Below are 19428 nucleotides of genomic sequence, written 5' to 3'. Positions count from 1 at the left end.
TTTCAAGTGCACTCTCTGTGGTAACTAGAAACCAGTTTTGAGTGCTGAGATAATGGTCAACCGCACTACAATCAGCTCAGAGAAGAGGTGCTGCTGTGTGTTTTTGATTGCATATTCTCTGATGTGATGCCACCCCTTCCGGCACTATGAATGCTACATTGCTCACAGCAATATGTCTATATCTTTCTTTGATATTGCATGTAACATATTTTATTTTATTCCTCACAGTGTTAAATAATTATTATAAAATTTAAATATATTTAAACTCTTCAATTCACATAAATAATATTTTCATTTTAGTTACAATTACTGCCCGTGTAAGTCAAAAGGCTATGGATGGTTGTATGAAAAGGTGAGTATAGTAGCAAACTTAAAATGAAAGTTGTTTTCTTTTCTATAGTGTGTACCACAGCAATGAATTTCTTAAAAGAAGGTGGCGTTTCCCACTTTTGCTGTATTAATTTTATTTGGTCAGGACTAGTTTCATCCTTCTAGGGCATTCTCAAGTGATTTTGTGGTTCTACAGTAGAAGACTGTGCCTTACATACTGAAATGTCAGGGTCCTTATATTTTTGTTTCTGAATGGTTCACAAGTGTTTTCTTGTTGTTTTGACAGCTTGCCATTTACAAAGGTATTATATGCCTCTGTAAACGTCAAGCTGTCAAAGCAGCAAGACAGCATTTGTGAACCAAAATGAACAGAAAACACTAAATTTTAAAGTCACTGATCTTTCAACATGTAAGGCATAGTTTTCTCATGCATAGCCACAAATTCACTTGAGATGCACAGAAGGCTGAAACTAGTGGTGAACAAATATAATTAATGCAACAAAAGTGGAAAATGCCACCTTCTTTTAGAATGAAAGTCTTTTCTTTAGATGATATGCTAAAGAAGCCCTTTTCCAGTAGATCTTATGAAGAGTAAGTGCAATTTAAATAGCATCTTCTCCAAATGTAAATCTAACAGCAGGTGCATGTCAGTTGAGGCTCTCCAATTTGGCTCAAACTATGTTAATACAAGCAGGTAGATGCCCATTTCAAGTTCCTTGATATATTTCACCTGATTAAGCTATAGGAAAAGGTAAAATGCTCTCTAAAGATTTATGTGTAGACTATGTAGAAAACTGGACTGGCAGATGTCAGACAGACGAGGTAGCATACTTCTGCTTCAGCGGACTGTGTTTGATTCCCACTATTTCCATTTCTCTATTATTTTATTCCTCGCTATGTTAAATTATTACTTATTAAATTTAACTAGATCTAACCAGTTCAATTTATGTATGTATAATATATTTAATATAGTTACAATTATTACCCTTGTAAGTGAAAGGGCTATAGGCCACCACACTGTAACACATTGGTAAAATTTTACAAGAGTCGTCACTGTTTCGTTCAGTGTTAAGTCAACTAAGAGTTATGATTAGAGATTTGAAAGATGATTTGAAAAAAATGATCTGGATGATTCTATGGGTGGTTTGAAGAGTGATAGGCTTACCATACATCTGGGATTAGCCCAGACAGTCTGGTTTTCTTAGTAATGTTCAGAGTAATGTCTGGGGTTGCAAAACCATGCAGAATCCAGAACCTAAACAGACCTGAAACACAGTCATGAACATTTCCTCCAAAAGCCTTTGCCCCACAGAAAATCAGTCATTTCCAAAAGTCTCACCTTTTGCCCCACTCTGAAATTCAATCGTGCAGGACTGTTCTTAGTAAATATCTCCTCTCCTTCTCCTGATCCCTACACTTTTTTGCCACTATTGCTACCAATCAGACTCAACCAAAAACCAATGTTGAACACTGCCTGACTCAGTACATTTCTCCATCCAACCGTGATCCACTCCCACTGTCCCCAAATCACTACATGTTAACTTTCCAGAATTTCTTAACCTCGAACCTGGCTTCGCCATCATTCATCAAATCCCTCAACGTGCAAACTAACCTTAAATCTGCAGAAAGAACCACAATCCACCACTTAAAAACTGATTCCGAACTCATAATTCTATGTGTTGCAAAGGCTCCGCCACTGTTGTTTTGAACTGCAAGGATTATCTGGCAGAAGGACTCTGCCAGCTGTCAGATTCATCCACATACAAAACTGCCACAGAGACCACATTTCAGAAATCCAGCAGGATCTCCAGTCTCTTCCCAAATCCTATGGCCCATCTCAGAACCTCTCCTTAGAGTCCATTTCTCTCATCACCCCTACCACTCCCCACACTCCTACCTTCTACATGCTTCCTGAAGTCCATAATCTCAAGCAACAAGGACACCCCATTGTGGCCAGTTACCGTGCCTCCTCTGAGTGAATCACTGCTCTCACAGACCAACACCTTCAACCTATTACCTGCAACCTACCCTCCTATATCTCCTATATAAAAGATGCCAACCACTTCCTCCATTGACTCTCCACAGTTCTTGGTCCTTTACCACACAGTGCTCTCTGCTCATCACTACTGATGATACATCCCTTTACACTAAAGTCTATAATGCCCATGGCCTTACCGCCACTGAACACTACCTTTCCCAATGCCCGACAGATTCCAAACCAACAACCTCCTCCCTAATCGCCACAGAGGAGCATTCCCCTCGTCATTCAGTACCACCCAGGATTGGAGCAAATGAATTACATTCTTCACCAGGTTTCTGACTACCTGTCATGCCCTTAAATGAGAAATGTCCTATCCACTATCCTTCCCATCCCTCCTACAGTGGTATTCTGCTGCCCACTGAACCTAAACAATATCCTCATCAACCCCCACACAACCCCTGCTCCCAACCCCTTGCCTCATGGCTCATATGCCTGTAATAGACCTAGATGCAAAACCTGTCCAATACAGCTGCCCACCACCACCTACTCTAGTCCGGTCATGAACGTCACCTATCCCATCAAAGGCAGGGCTACCTGCGAAACCAGTTACGTAATCTACAAGCTAAGCTGCAACCACTGTGCTCCATTCTATGTAGGCATGACAACCAACAAGCTGTCTGTCCGCATGAATGGCCACCGACAAACTGTCGCCAAGAAACAAGTGGACCACCCTGTTGCTGAGCACGCTGTCAAACATTATATCCTTCATTTCAGTGACTGCTTCACTGCCTGTACCATATGGATCCTTCCCCACCAACACCACCATTTCTGAATTGCACAAGTGGGAACTCTCCCTGCAGTATATACCACATTCCTGTAACCATCCTGGCCTCAACCTTCATTAGCCATTATCCTTATCCATCAGCACCTTCCCTGTTCCCATTCCAGCACTACACAGCCACCATTGCACCCAGTGTTTTAACTTCTCTCCTTTTCCACTACCTCCTCTCTCCCCCACCCAGTGTCTAGCCTCCCATCTCCCCTAGCTGCTCTACCCTCTCTACACCTTGTCCCTGCAAGCTCCCACTAGCAGCACTTTACTGTGTCCCACCCCTACGCTGCTATCCTTCCCCCTCCCCACACTAGCATCCTCCTTAATCCCACTAGGCTTGCCTCCCATCATGTGCTGCTGCTTGTAGTTTGGCTTCAGCTGCCAGAGACTGGTCATTTGTGTGTGAGTTGCATTTACGTGTGTGTGTGTGTGTGTGTGTGTGTGTGTGTGTGTGTGTGTTTTTTGACAAAGGCCTTGTTGGCTGAAAGCTCATTTTGTGATAATCTTTTTGTTGCGCCGATCTGCAACTCAGCATCTATGTTATATGTTGAGCAGCAACTATCCTTTTCATAATATTGTAACTGCAAATATATTCATAGACAACATACATGCTAGAGTGTCAACATGTATGTTCCATTTTAGATTGCTTTGAATTCTTAAAAAAAGAATTTCACACTAAACTCTTCTTTTTACTAATTCATTGCCTGTGTATAATTTAATTTAATCATAATACTACTGTTGAAATACATGAGACATGTTTTACTGGTCCTTACATTTTGGTGGCTTTCGTTAAATTATTGAACTGTTTCATTTGTTACATTATTACAATGGATCTTTAGTTCATTAAATGATTCCTTTTTACGCAGATGGGCATATCATCAACATAAAGAACTACTTTGTAACTTTGGGTGCAATATTTTATGTCACTTACATAAATCAAAAACAGCTTTTAGGGGAAACAGAAGGCAGCATGTGTTGTGAAGACAAAACACTAGAACTGAATGCTTTAGGCAGAGGAAAGAAATTGAAATTGAAGAGGACATTCACTGGGGAGAATTTAGTGGCTAGTTTGTATGTAGAACAATCTAACATGGATGAGTTGGAGGAAATTTAACAAGTAAGTGCAAAAGTGAAGAGAGAAAGGTTAGGGTAAGCAGATCAGTGATGAGTACCTGTAATGTAGCTTAGTTATTAATTTGTAGATGCATTTTGAGCTGTACGGTATTCTTGAATTATATTTAGGTGGAAATCTTTGCTGATGAATTGATCAGTACAAGCAGCAAGTACAGTAAGTCAAGGACGTGATAATTTTAGATGTTAGATACGAAGCTAATGACTTATTGTGTGTAAGTTTAGTCAATTTTGTGGGGTAATTTTGTTGTGAGGAGGTTCTTCTTTTGGTTATAAGCGAAAGTTTTGGTATGTGGGGATCGTCCTATGCAACAGATTGAATGTCAGCTCGACAGCTAATTTTATGATTTTTGATTGTGAGTGGGATATTTCAGAGATTTGTCATCATAGGAAGCTAGGTTCAGTATTGAATATGTTTTGTCAGATCTACTTGCTTTTCTGGATTAATACTAATTCATTTTTTAAAGTCCAGTGCTACAATTTTTTATGTTTAACTTTGTATCAACTTGTGGTCAGGAATGGCTTTGCAATTGTCTTTTTAAAAATGAGAGAGTTGGAATATTGAGTTGAACACTTGCTCATGACTTTGATCATGTAAAATCTATATATTTTGACCTTTGACCACGTCATGTTTTTATCTCATTTTGACCGGAGAGGCTTTGTGTGAGTGCTGTACAGTATCAATGGCTTGGGTTGTTTCTTTCATTGAAAGTCACAAGTTGGAAAGCAAATTAAAAGTCTGTATTAACCAATACCATGTGAACATTATCAATCTGTTTGTTTGTGTCATGATTGTCCATAACATTTTGTTTTGATTGTTACAATCTGGATAGCAGAGGGGATGAATTTCAATCCGACCAGTTGTTCTTTTATTCAGATGCACATTTTGCCATAACTCATTTGGAAAGCACATGAAACGTCTGTGTTAAGTAGTGTCCCAAGTGAACATTATCAGTCTGTTTGTTTGTGTCATGTCTGTCCATAAAATTTTGTTTTGATTGTTACATTTCTGGGTAGTAGAGGTTATGAATTTCAATGTAACTGGTTGTTCTCTTATTCAGATTCACATTTTGCAGGTAATTCATTTGATTATCTGTTCAATTCTTGCTAGTGACCAAATTGCATGGCTGGCAGGAGAGACTACAAATGTACTGATGATTAAGCTGCATCCATGTAATGAGTACAAGAGTTGCCAGAAAGACGATGAAGGGTGTAGTAGAAAAGTATATTCCTGCAATGAGAAACACTTAATTGTGCTATGAAACTTAATCTCACGTCTAATGCAAAACAAACTAATAACCAGACAATATGAAAATGAACTGTAAGAGTTATAGGCTTAAATCTTTTGTGGTACTGTAACTTCTGAAATTTGTGTTCCATTTGATTAATTAACTTTGCCAGGCATGGAATTCTAAGTACAATTGTTGCCAGGCATGGAATTCTAAGTGCAATTGGTGCTACTTGCGACTCCACTTCCAGCATTCATGGAGCAGTAATGGGGGTGATTTGAGACATTAAACACAGGAGCTTTCTGCTGGCAGCAGACAACATTTTCAGACTCCGCAACTGGTGGAATGAGAGACCGTGAAGCAAACCACCTAACAGTAGGGTAACAGGGAACGCAGAGAATTAATGCCAGGAATGTGTAAAACTTGGACACTTGGTTGTTACAGGACACTAGTGGTTGAGATGGAACTGTGGCACAGACTCAGAGGTTCAAAATTCATTTCGTGGCCACAAAATAAATAAAATCTAAACCATTATAGTTACTGTGGTCTCACAAATAGATACCACCCCACGGGCATTATAAGTTGGCAACAGCAACACAAGTTTCTGTTAGACGCCAATAGTGGTCATGCAGGATCTGGTGGACCCAATTATGCATGCTCTCTGAACCACACCTCTGTCACGCCTCCAGCAGCTCCATTCCACGAGCACCCTCTGCTGTCACGATATAGGACGACTGGCAGACTCAGAATAAAACTATGCAGATGCCACGTAGCATGGCTCTGACTCCATCATTCGTGCTTTAGTTCAGAGAGCCCTATCCTTATTGCTGTTGTATTAGCTGACCTCTATTCCTTGCTGCATTGTGTGTAATGAGCCTTCATACAATAGGTGAAAGCCATCAGTAAGTAAATATTTTGTTTACTGTATTTTCTTGTTCATTCATCATTCCTGCTCCTGTGCAACTTTCCTATGATGACAGCAGCAGCACCATTTAGTAGCCCACCTCTCCTCAGCATTGTGTACAAAGTCATATATAACAGTTACAAGTTAAACAAGAACACCAAATGAAAGAGAAAAATGAGACAAGAAAGTGACTTTAAACATCCATTTGGTATACAGAATGGTACTTAAGATATTGTAGATGTAAGATTTGAAAATATTATGAACTTAAGAAATTAATAACTTCCAAATACCTTAAGCGATTTAAAGAAGCACGTGTCTGAAGATAACAGTTGAACAGTACTATCAAAATATAGTGTTAGAATTTTTGTTTATGTAATACGTTTTGAATTATGAGTCGGAATGTTCATTCCAAGAACTAAAAATCTTATCTTAACACAAAAAAGTTTATAAATGAGTAAAAGTAGTGGTGAGTAAGAGAAAGTAGACTGCAGCAGCTGCTGCATCATGACTATTTATGTACCACTACAGCTACCTGGCATATGCCCACGACTGGCAGGTAGCACAGTATTGCAAGCATCTCCTGCTGGAGCCATCTCATGTACCAGGAATCTAAATACAGCTGGAACTAGTACTGTGAATATGGACACGTTCTGGACATCAATATCAGCAGTCCAGTTTGTTGTCAAAAGAACCTCGTGCAGATGCCACAGAAAAGTGTGGCGCTGGACTCACCACGAGAGGCATCAGCCTCGCCACCAGCAGCACTGGTATCAGCGTCAACAGCACTGCAATCACGAGCATTACTTTTCCTCCACAAGTTGGATCTCCTTCTGCTGGGTAGGTATTTAGGGCGCCATCTGTCTGCTATGAGGACAGTTCAGTTGCCTGAATTGAACAAGGATCTCCTCTATGAAGTGTCCACACAGCCATCAGTTCCAGCTCTAAACCAGGATCCAGCTGAAGCTGATGCTCTTTCTGGATGCCAGTGCCTTCGGAGTCCCCTAGGAGTCACCAGCTGTCCAACATGATCGATACACTGTGACCTTTTCTCTGTGGACTCTAATGCCAGGACCTGGTATCTAATGGTCTTAGATTTTTTTCCATGACTGTGCATTTCAGGCAGCTGTCCAAACTGGGATCCATCTCAGCAAAGAAATTTTTCTGTTAGACTTGCAGTGATAGTTTGTCATGTTATATTGCAGTAAGACTGGTCCCTGATTATCAAGTTGTAAGCAGTTACCAATATGACTGATTTAAGCAACCCTTGTTGTTAATAAGAAATGTCTCTGTTTATGTTACTGCTAAGAAATAATTTATCCACCTGGAAGTTTGTTCTTTCTGTGTGAGTCTATACCAGGCCACATTAGTAGCTGTCTGTAGTCATGTGAATTTAATAATGATTAATAGGTAATAATGGAAGTAAACTGTCTCACTGAATATTATGTAAATAACAAGAAAACTAAGGAGTCCAGTTAAAATCTGTGGACACCAAGAGAAAGCTAATGAAAACCTGATTCAAAATGACATCCAGATTTAGATTTTCCATGATTTCCCCAGATTGTTTTAAGCAAATGCCGGAATGGTTCCTTTGAAATGGTGTGGCCAATTTTCTTCTTCAGTATTTCTTCAGTATTTCTTGTTGTGGATGGGATGTTAAACAGTAATCTTCCTTCCTTTTTTTTATATGTGATATGTGTAATATCAATAACTTAAGTGTAAATTTGAGAATTTCATTGCAGCTGAGCGCATGTACTAAGGATGGTGGCCATATTGGCTGTAAGGAGCTTACTTTGAGATTTGACTAAGAACAGATGTGTGGTAGTATGAACAGTGTCTCGATCACTGAAACTTTTTGAGCGAAAGTTTCATGGACTTGTAAAATTTTGTGCAGGAGTTATAAAAACGTAGCTTTAATAGTTAATTGTGCACTCTAGCACTGAGCTAAAACCCAACTGGACTTACAGATGCTTTGACAGCTAGTATGATGAGCTTTTAACACTTGAACAGAATTGTAGGACTTGTAAATTTTTCTGACAGTTAGCTATAAGAACTTTAACACTGAACAGGAACATGGTGTCCCATTCTTTGCACTGGTATGAAATCCCATATTATCCTATACAGGTTGTGTGTGTATGTGTGCAGAGCTGTGTCTGGGTAATTTAACAATCTCACTTAGTTCAGAAAGCTCTACACTGCTTGCCACCTCTACGTTTTACTATTTTTTCTAGATATAGAAATATTTGGCCTCAAAAACATATTCACATATCTTACATTGCAGTGTTTTTTTGTTATCATTCATGAATCCATTTATTTGAAACTTAAATGTAAACTAACAGTCAAGTTGTTGAAATTGCTTCAGATTTACAAAAAATAAATGAAATGATATATTTAATATGAAGGATGCACGTTATTTCACATAGTATAATTTTTTTGTTATTAACACTTACATGTTATTATTATTTGTTTTTATCCTTCAATTTTCTTGCACAATTCCATGGATTTCATCAAATTATAATCAGGTATGAAATCTGGCATTTACAGTGAAACATTTGTTTATTAAAGTTAACACAAGACACAAATATGCCTAAAGACTATGAATAACTTACATCATAATGGTATGTAACTAGACACTATCATTGGTACTGTCGTCTAAAGATTATATAATTGGTGCACAAAACTTGTATTTTCCCATATTGTAGCAAACTGTGTGAATTGCAGTAGTAAACATGTAATACAGTTCTGGTACTGCAGTCTCCTTAGAACCACATTTGCTGAATCTTTTGATGAACAGTTCCAATATTTTTAAAGAACCTTTTTTTTACTGCTGTTTTAAATCTGGTGTAAGATATTTGCTCAATACTAAAATTTCACAAATCTTATGTTATATTGCTTCTTTATTTTAGTTTATCTCAATAGCTGCATTCTTCTCCACCAGTTTTCGAGCACTTTTTACTTGTCATTTACAAGCTGTTGGCTATCCCTAAACCAACTTTCTCCTTTCCTTACAATTTGTTGTAAGTCGAATGTAATGTATCTCTGAATGAAGCTAGCAGTATCATTCATAACTACCAATAGTGCCTCTGCTGTTATTAAGAGATAAAGTTAATTATTTGTAATCACCACTAATGACAAGAATCGTAATAAAGGGCCATTTAGGTTCTCCATAAATGAAACTATTATATGCTGAGAAACTCAATTCATATTTCTACCTGCTGTAGACTCTTAGAAAGATAGGACTTAAAATCCCTCGAGAAGCTTGGTTTCATAGGCAATAGATCTTTGTTGGTCAGATCAAAGGGTCTGATTTTACTTTAACAAATCAGATCAGTAGCAAGTAATTTATTTTTATTTGTTAAACTAGATACTTTTCAAATTTGACTCCCTCAATAACATTATAGAGCCCAGATAGAAAATATGGAGGTCTGTAGATTTGCATGTAATATGTGTCAGATTTCATACAAAATGAAAGAATTTTTAACCCATAACAACAGTTATAGACCATTACAAAAATAATTTCTAATAAAGTCTGACATTTCTACTGATTTTTGTGCAATATAAAGATCCAATCTAATAAAGTCTTTATGTCTCTCTTAAGGGAAAGAAAGGAGAGGACTACACTGTCTCTTGAAAATCTTCTGTAAGCTTTCCTCTTAAACAGAATGGATGGACACTGGGGAACTAGCATGAGTTATGCAGTTGTATTTCTTAAAGCTTTCATTATAAAGATTTATTGTGTTAGTGCAATCATAAATGATTAATATTTCTAAATAAAAGCAGCAGTGTTAACAGAAAATAATCTTTTTCATAACATGAAACCTTTTGTTATTCATTTTCTTATCTACTGTAGGTATGAAGCTGATTACTATATCATCTCTCGGCATTCAGCCGATCTGCAACACAGGTTGATTATTGTCTATTATTGCATTTTTTATTATATTGTAATTCACAAATCAAAACTGATATTGAAAATAAATTTCCAAGAATATATGTACCAAAAGCCAGAGAGAGATCTAAGATTGAGAAAGAAAGCAACTCACCCACTTCCAAAGCAATGTCATCATACATCACTACACTGCCATTCATTGCATATGTTGTGTCACTGTCCCATTTGTCAAATAGACCAGCTTCAGAAATTTTTGCAATGACTTTGTTAATTTTCTCCTCGAAATGTGACTTTTTTGTGAGAACATATGCTCGAAAAAATACTTTTAATGTTTCAGACAACACATGGATTCTTCTGATTCTGTTAGGGATTATTTTCCTATAAATTTCTATGTGTGCTTCAGCAATGATGTATGACACATTTCTTTCATATATAATCCAGTTAATTACTTCTAACTCATCAAGCTGTGGCCTGAATACCAATTTCCTTTGTAAATTCTTCCACGAAGAAATGTTGACATTATCGAAAACATCCATCTTGTCAATATCTCTCACAATAACTGGTTGCCCAGATTTGTCCAAGTCATCCAGAGTCATGATTCCATCATAAGGAGGAGGATTGGCCAAATTCATGAACATACCACCCTGTGCAAAATACAAACTGCAGTGTGCCATAACATACAGATTTAGTTTTTAAATATGATAATAACAGCTCATGTTTTACAAAAGTTAAATTATAGCCATAAGTTTGAATGTTACAATTAATACCATGTGATAAAATGTGTTGTTGCAACATAAAAAAAGTTCTTGTTAAATAAGAAAAATTCCGTTACTCTCCACCATACATCGGAAAAACCACTGAATTTACTGACAAGAGTATTTCTTTGCTCATCTAAGCAAATTTTAAACTTGAGTAATTTTACTCATTTCTTTGATTCACTGCAAGTACTAAATTTGGCTATCGTATTATCTAATTACCTCAGTTGTTAACACATGAAATATACACAGTTTGATCAAATGTCATTTTCAAATCAAACTCTTGAGGACAAACACTGTCACCAGTCAGTTAGCTGATTTGTCATTTCTCCTTTCTTTCTATTCTACCTCAGTCTCTGCATTCTCATTATGCCCAATGTTATCAATAATCTATATTAGATATTATTTTAAATTTCTTTGTCTACAGAAATTCTTCCACTCTGGTATGTTTAGCAAATTATTGATTACACTGGTGTGCAAAACTTAAAAGTAACTTTTGCATGATGTGTTGCAGCCAAGTAACACAACTTGATGAAATCAAACAATGAAAAATCCAGTATGGAATGTAATAATATTATGAAAAGGGTAATTGCTACTCACCATATAGCAGAGATGCTGAGTCACAGGTAGGTACAACAAAAAAACTATTGAAAGTGAGCTTTTGGCCAACAAGGCCTTTGTTAAAGATAGACAACAGACACACACAGACATTGTCGTGTGTGTGTGTGGGGGGGGGGGGGGGGGGGAGGTGCTTGAGTTTTGTGTATGTGTGTGTGTGTGTGTGTGTGTGTGTGTGTGTGTGTTAACTTTCTGACAGTCTTTTTGTTGCTGTGGCTCAGCACCTCCACTATATGGTGAGTAGCAACTATCCTTTTCATAATATTGTTGTAGCTTGACAAAACTTGAATCAAACATAGAAAGAACTCCTACAGTATAGTACAGAAGGTAACAGAGAGATATACACAGTGAGATGAACAGAAAGGACACTGTTATTCAAAGACAATATTTACAATGAAGTCATTGCATTTATAGATGATCTTCCAGACGTTACAAAGGACATGACGTGGTTCTTAGTAAGGTGAGCACCACAGATGGCAATGCATGCTCTACAATGTGCAGCTATGCTAGCCATAAGATTGGTGAGGAGTTCTTGTGGTAGGGCATTCCATTCCTCCACCTGCACAGTTCACAACTGCTGAATGGTTATTGGTGTGTAGTACTGCAATATGCCTCCCCAACAAATCCCACATGCACTCAATGGAATTTAAGTCTGGGGGGGGGGGGGGGGGGGGGGAGTGGGGGGAGGAGGAGCCATGAGCAGGCCAGTCCATTCAGTTGTATCCTCATTCCAAGAGCAGCTCCAGTCGCACTGATTGGTCATAAATTGCCATCCATAAAAATGTAGTCAGTGCCAAATGCATCCCTGAAAAGACACACACACGAGGAAGGAGTACAGTGTCTTGATGATGTTGACCAGTGAGTGTAGAGTGTCAAAGATTTGCAGGTTCGTACACCCATGCATCATTATGCTTTCCATACTATAACTCCTGGACCACCAAAATGATCATGTTCAAAAATTTTCATAGGTGCTTTAGGTGTTCCCACCTCTTGCCATATAAAAGTGCATCCAGAATCAATGTTGTTGTGATTTCAGTCCAAACACTGGTTTGATGCAGCTCTCTATACTACACGATAGTGCAACCTATATTTTTATGAACTGCTTACCATATTCATCTCTTGGTCTCCCTCTACAGTTTTTACTACCACATTTCCCTCTAATACTAAACTGGTGATCCCTTGATGTCTCATCATGTGCTCAGAATGCATCCTGTCAACTGATCTCTTCTTCAGTCAAGTTGTACCACACATTTCTTTTCTCCCCAGTTCTATTCAGTGCCTCTTTATTAGTTACATGAACCACCCATCTGATCTTCAGCATTCTTCTGTAGCACCACATTTCAGAAGCCTGTATTCCCTTCTTGTCTAAACTGTTTGTCATCCATGTTTCACCTCCATACAAGAACTCCAGACAAATCGTACAGGAAAGACCTCCTAATGCTAGAATCTATACCAAAGTCTAACAAATTTCTCATGTTCAGAAGTACATTTCTTGGAATTGCCAGTCTACATTTTATATCCTCTCTACTACAGCCATCATCACTTACATTACTGCCCAAATAACAAAACACATCTACCACTTCTGATGTCTCATTTTCTAATCTAATTCCCCCTGCATCACCTGATATAATTCAACCACATTCGAATACCGTTGTTTTGCTTTTGTTGATGTTTGTCATTTATCCTCCTTTCAAGACATGGTCCATTCCATCCAACTGATCTTCCAAGTCCTTTGCTGACTCTGTCAGAATTACAATGTCATCAGAAACTTCAAAGTTTGTATTTCATCGCACTGAACTCTTAATTCTTTCTGCAGATTTTTCATTGGTCTCCTTAATGCACACTCAGTGTACAGCTCAAATAAATTGGGGCTAGAGTACAACCCTGCCTCACTCCATTCTCAATCATTGTTTTGCTTTCATGCCCCTCAACTCATAACTGCCATCTAGTTTCTGGGCAAGTTGTAAAGAACCTTCCGCTCCCTGTATTTTACCCCTGCTACCTTCAGAGTTTCAAAGAGTGTAGTCACTCAACATTTTCAAAAGCTTTCTCTTAAGTCTACAAATGCTATAAACATTGGTCTACCTTTCCTCAAACTATCATTTAAGAAAAGTCTTAGGATCAGTGTTGCCTCACATGGTCCTACATTTTTCTGGAATCCAAACTGATCTTTCCCAAGGATGGTTTCTATCAGTTTTTCCATTTGTCTGTATAGAATTCATGTTAGTGATTTGCAACAATGTCTTATTAAATTGGTAGTTCATAAATGTTATAGGAAAGTTCTTGCAGAATGTAAATACTTTAGGATTAAAGGAGACCACTTACCAAAAAGCAGAAGCATTAAGTTGTTGATGGGCACACACAAAAGAAGGAAAACTTGCTTGCATTTGGAGTTATCCTTTGACAAGCTAGAGCAAAATGCGCAATTGCACACACACACACACACAAAAACATACATATGCCCCTACATGGTTGCTAGCTAGGAATGTGGGGAAAGGGGTGGGGGCAGGTGTACAGGCTAGCACAATTGTAGTAGCCAGTGGGGATCAGTGCCAAGACACCCCATCCTCATTCTTTCACTCCCTCAACACCTTTTCCCCCATCGGATCCACCTGATCCTACTGTAAACAACGTGCCACCTTCCCGGATGCTGACCTCTACCTTGCTGATGGCACCATCCACACCTAAGTCCACACTGAACCCACTAACCACCATCAGTACCTGTATTTTAACCGCTGACATCTCTCTCACACCCTTAGAGCCTAGCCACTGAGGATGACATATCTACAGTGACGAGAACTCCCTTGCCCGATATGGCGAAGGCCTCATAAAGGCATTCACAAATAGGCAATATCCTCCAAACCTAGTCCACAAACAGATTTCCATGCAACATTCTCAAGCAACCCTAATCCTCCCACTACCCCAAAAAACAGCTACAAAGGAGCACCTCCCTTGTCACCCAATATCACCCTGGATGGGAACAGCTGGACCATATCCTTCACCAGAGCTTTGATTATCTCTCATCCTGCCCTGAAATGAGGAACATTGTACCCAAAATATTTCCCAACCCTCCTTTAGTGGTGTTCCAACTCCCATCTAACCTACACAACATCCTAATCCATCCTTGTGCCACTCCCACACCCAACCCCTTGCCCCAGGAATCATATTCCCGTGGCAAACCAAGATGCAAGACCCACCCACCATCTCCTGCCCAGTCCTGTCATAGGCTTATCCTACACCATCAGAGGCCAGGCCACCTGTGAAAGCAGCCACGTCATATACCAGCTCTGCTGCAAACACTGCACAACCCTTTATTTTGGTATAATCAACCAGCTATCCACCAGGGTCAATGGGTGCTGCCAAACTATTGTCAGGAACAAAGTTGACCATCAAGTGGCACAAAATGCAGCTGAGCACAACATGCAGCAGTTTCAGTGGCTATGTCACAAGCTGAGCCATCTGGATCCTTTCCTGCACCATCAGTTTCTATGAACTACGCAGATGGGAGTTATCCTTACAACACATCCTCCACTCCCATAATTGTCGTGGGCCTCAATCTCAGATAACACATAGTCCCTGCTCCCTCCACCCAATGATTCCCCTTCCTCTGTTCTGTCACCCCCTCCTGACTCATTCCCACATGTCACCTTCAGCATGAGCCCTTCCTCACCGGTCACTACAATTGTGCCAGCTCACATACCTGCCATCCCTCCCTCCCACTTTTCTAGCCAGAAAATTGGCAGTCTCCCTCCAAGCTGCTAGCCACACAACCCCAGTCCCTCTCCCTGCTTCCCAATTGCCTCTCCCTTCAACCACCCCTCGAAACTAACCTCACCACAACCAGTCCACGTACTTCAAAACAGCATTGGCACTGTCACTCTTGTGGTACAAGGCGTGTGTGTGTGTGTGTGTGTGTGTGTGTGTGTGTGTTTGTATCTTTCTCTAGCTCACCTAAAGATAACTCTGAAATCTAGCAAATTTTCCTTTTTTTTCAACTGTGACTATCGACAAGTCCACATTTCTGCTTTTTGCGGAATGGTCTCCTTTAATCCTCAAGTATAAACTGATAGTTTGGTAATATTGTCACCTGACAGCACCAGCTTTATTTTAAATTGGAATTATTACACTCTTCTTGAAGTCTGAGGGTATTTTGCCCATCTCATACATCTTGTACACCAGGTGGAATAGTTTTGTAATGGCTGGCTTTCCCGTGGATATCAGTAGTTCTGACATAATGTCATCTACTTCTTGGGCCATGTTTCAACTTAGGTCTTTGAAATCCATGTCAAATTCCTCTTGCAGTATCATATCACTCACTTCAGCTTTATCTACATCTTGTTTCCTTTTCTAAGATATTGCCTTGAAGTTCATTTTCCTTGTATAGCCCGCCTATAAACTCCTTCCGCCATTCAGTTTTCCTTTCTATACTTAGTATTGGTTTCCCATCTGAGCTGTCGATATTTATAGAGCTCTTCTCCTTTCTCCGAAGGCCTCTTTAATTTTCCTGTAGGCAGTATCCATCTTTCCCCTAGTGATATATGGTTCTATATCCTTAAACTTGCCCTCTAGCCATTTCTGCTTAGCCTTTTTCCACTTCCTGACAGTGTCATTTTTTAGACATTTATATTCCCTTTCACCTGCTTCGTTTGCTGCATTATTATTTTTCCTCCTTTCACCAATTAAATTAAATATCTCCTGTATAATAGAGGGAAACATTCCACGTGGGAAAAATATATCTAAAAACAAAGATGATGTTACTTACCAAACGAAAGCGCTGGCAGGTTGATAGACACACAAACAAACACAAACATACACACAAAATTCAAGCTTTCGCAACAAACTGTTGCCTCATCAGGAAAGAGGGAAGGAGAGGGAAAGACGAAAGGATGTGGGTTTTAAGGGAGAGGATAAGGAGTCATTCCAATCCCGGGAGTGGAAAGACTTACCTTAGGGGGAAAAAAGGACAGGTATACACTCGCACACACACACATACCCATCCGCACATACACAGACACAAGCAGACATTTCACTATTTGAACTTTCAAAGTTATCCATTCATCTCATACTGTATTCCTTTGCCCTATTGTAGTGAGTCATAGCCTAATGCTCCCTCTGAAACTCTCAATAACCTCAGTTCTGTCGACTTATCCAGGTCCCATCTCCTTAATTTCTTTCTCTTTTGCAATTTATTGAGTTTTGATCTACAGTTAATAACTAATAAATTGTGATCAGAGTCCATATTTGCCCCTGGAAATGTCTAACATTTTAAAATTTGGATTCAAAATCTTTGTCATGCCATTTTATAATCAGTCCCAAACCTTCCTGTGTCTCCATCTGTCTTTCACATACAAAACTGTCTTTCATGATTCTTAAACCACCTATTAGCGATGATTAAGTAATACTCTGTGCATAATTCTACCAGGCAGCTGCTTCTCTCATTCCTTTCCCCCATTACATATTCACCTAATGTCTTTCCTTCTCTTCTTTTTCCACCTATCAAATTCCAGTCCTCCATCATAATTACATTTTTGTCTTCCTTAACTGTCTAAATAATTTTTTTATCTCAGAATATATTTCTTCACTCTCTTTTATCATCTGTGGAGCTAGTTGGCATGGAAACTTGTTGTACTGTTGTGAGTTTTGGTATGGTGTCTGTCTTGGCTATGAGTGTGTTCACTAAGTAGCTTACCCGCATACCTATTTTTGTATTCATTACCTGTACATCTTTGTTATCATTGTTTGATTTTGTCATTATAACACTGTGCTTACCTAAACAGGAGTTCTTTCTGTCAGTGCACTTCACTACTTCCCACTATAACAGTACCCTAACTGTTTCCCTTTTCAAATTATCTAACCTGCCTCCCCAAATAAATGATCTAACACAACACTCTGACTTGGAGATCGCTAGTTTTGTTTTTCTGGATGACAATATCCTCCAGAGTACTCCCTGCCCAGAGATCCAAATCAGTGACTATTTAACCTCTCTAGAATATTTTACCCAAGAGCATGTTATCTTCATTTAAGTGTACAGAAAAGCTACCAGCTCTTGGGCAGAATAATGACTGCAGTTTCTCCTTGTTTCAGCTGTTCACAGCACCAACAAAGCAAGACCTTGTTGGCTAATGTTATAAGGCCAAATCACACATTCATCCAGACTGCTGACCCTGAAACTACTGAAAAGGCTGCTACCCCTCTTCAGGAATCACATGTTTGTCTTGTATTGCCAATGTGTGGATGTCAACAGAGCACAACATACTTGGCATTGGGCAAAGAGACTGCCCCCTGCAATCACTGTGACACTGAAGAGCATTAGATTGCTTGCCATGCAGTCTTGTTAAATGTTGTTGCAGTTGCACCTACTGTTTGATGTGAGTCCCTTCTTGCCTGTTGGACACTGCAGCAATCACCATCTGCTGTAGTTAACAGTGGTCAACCGTCTCCTCCCTGTGCACCATAATGATTCACACATACCATCTCTCCCAGTTCCTTCAACTGCCTTATGTTGTGAGGCCAGCCCTATTGAGCACTATAGTCAAGCTGCCCTCGTGCTACATGACATCCAGTTTTCTGTGCATTAGTGGGAGATCTCTAGTAACATGCTCCCGTACTTTCATTCATTTCCACTGGGAAGTTAATATGTTACTTTAACTAGTCGTCTATCAGCACTTACATCTGTATGCTGTAAGCCACTGTGTATTGTGTGACAAAGGGTACATAATTTACGAGTATCAAACAATGGAAAATCTAGGATGGAATAACAATAATATGAAAATGATAAATTGCTGCTCACCACATAGAGGAGAGTCTGGCCTTGGCAGCCGGAAACAGTGCTCATATGTGTGTGAGTTGTGTTTGCATGAATATGTGTGTGTGTGTGTGTGTGTGTGTGTGTGTGTGTGTGTGTCGTGTCGTGTCGTGTCTAATTCAGAAGAAGGCCTTTTGGTCAATAGCTTGTTTGTTTAACAGTCTTTTTGTTGTGCCTGTCAGTGACTCAACAACTCTACCATACGGTAAGTAGCAATCTATCCTTTTCATAATACTGTCATTATTCCATCTTGGTTTTTCCATTGTCTGATATCTTGTACCTTAATATTCCTCATTTCTAGCCACACTATTATCTAGTGAAGATTTAATCATATTGAAAATTACCATGGATAACTTTATTTAAATTTTATTTTAATCAGTCTAGGCTTAATGGTGGTCATTGACACTGTTCTTTTGCTTAAAATTCTGAATATTTCAAGTGATAATTTGTGTAGCAGTTCTGCCTCTTATTTAGTTACTTTGGCTGAAGATGCAAGGTAAACAACACCATCTTCAGTCTGACTTTGGACAGTCTGGTATTGAGTCAATTTTTATGTCATTTTCTTTGAGAGTTTTTTTTTATTCCTTTCTGATGATCTTTTCTTGAGTTGAAGATGCTAGATGATAACACACTCTTGTTTATTGTTATTTTCATGAGACCATCTTTCAAGGCTTCACCTTGAAACTAGAGCTCTGATTTGATTTTGTAAGACCACCCATTTATATTTATTTCATTTTATTATTATTCTGTTTGATTTCTTTACTTGTGATACAGTTTTGTTGAGCATGTCATTACAAATCCAAAAAATGAAAATTTAAAAATAAAAATTTGGGGCTGTAAAACACAAAAACATAAAATAACAGTGATCCTGATTACTCTTGGGTTTCCGTCTAAGTTGACTTTATTCTCGTGCACAATATTTTGATGACTGACCTAGTTGCTGTAAGTTAATTCTGCTTG

The sequence above is a fragment of the Schistocerca serialis genome, chromosome 2 (genome assembly GCF_023864345.2).
Source record: "Schistocerca serialis cubense isolate TAMUIC-IGC-003099 chromosome 2, iqSchSeri2.2, whole genome shotgun sequence".
Taxonomy (NCBI): domain Eukaryota; kingdom Metazoa; phylum Arthropoda; class Insecta; order Orthoptera; family Acrididae; genus Schistocerca; species Schistocerca serialis.
The sequence above is the reverse complement of the archived record's forward strand: the minus strand, read 5'-3'. Positions refer to the sequence as shown.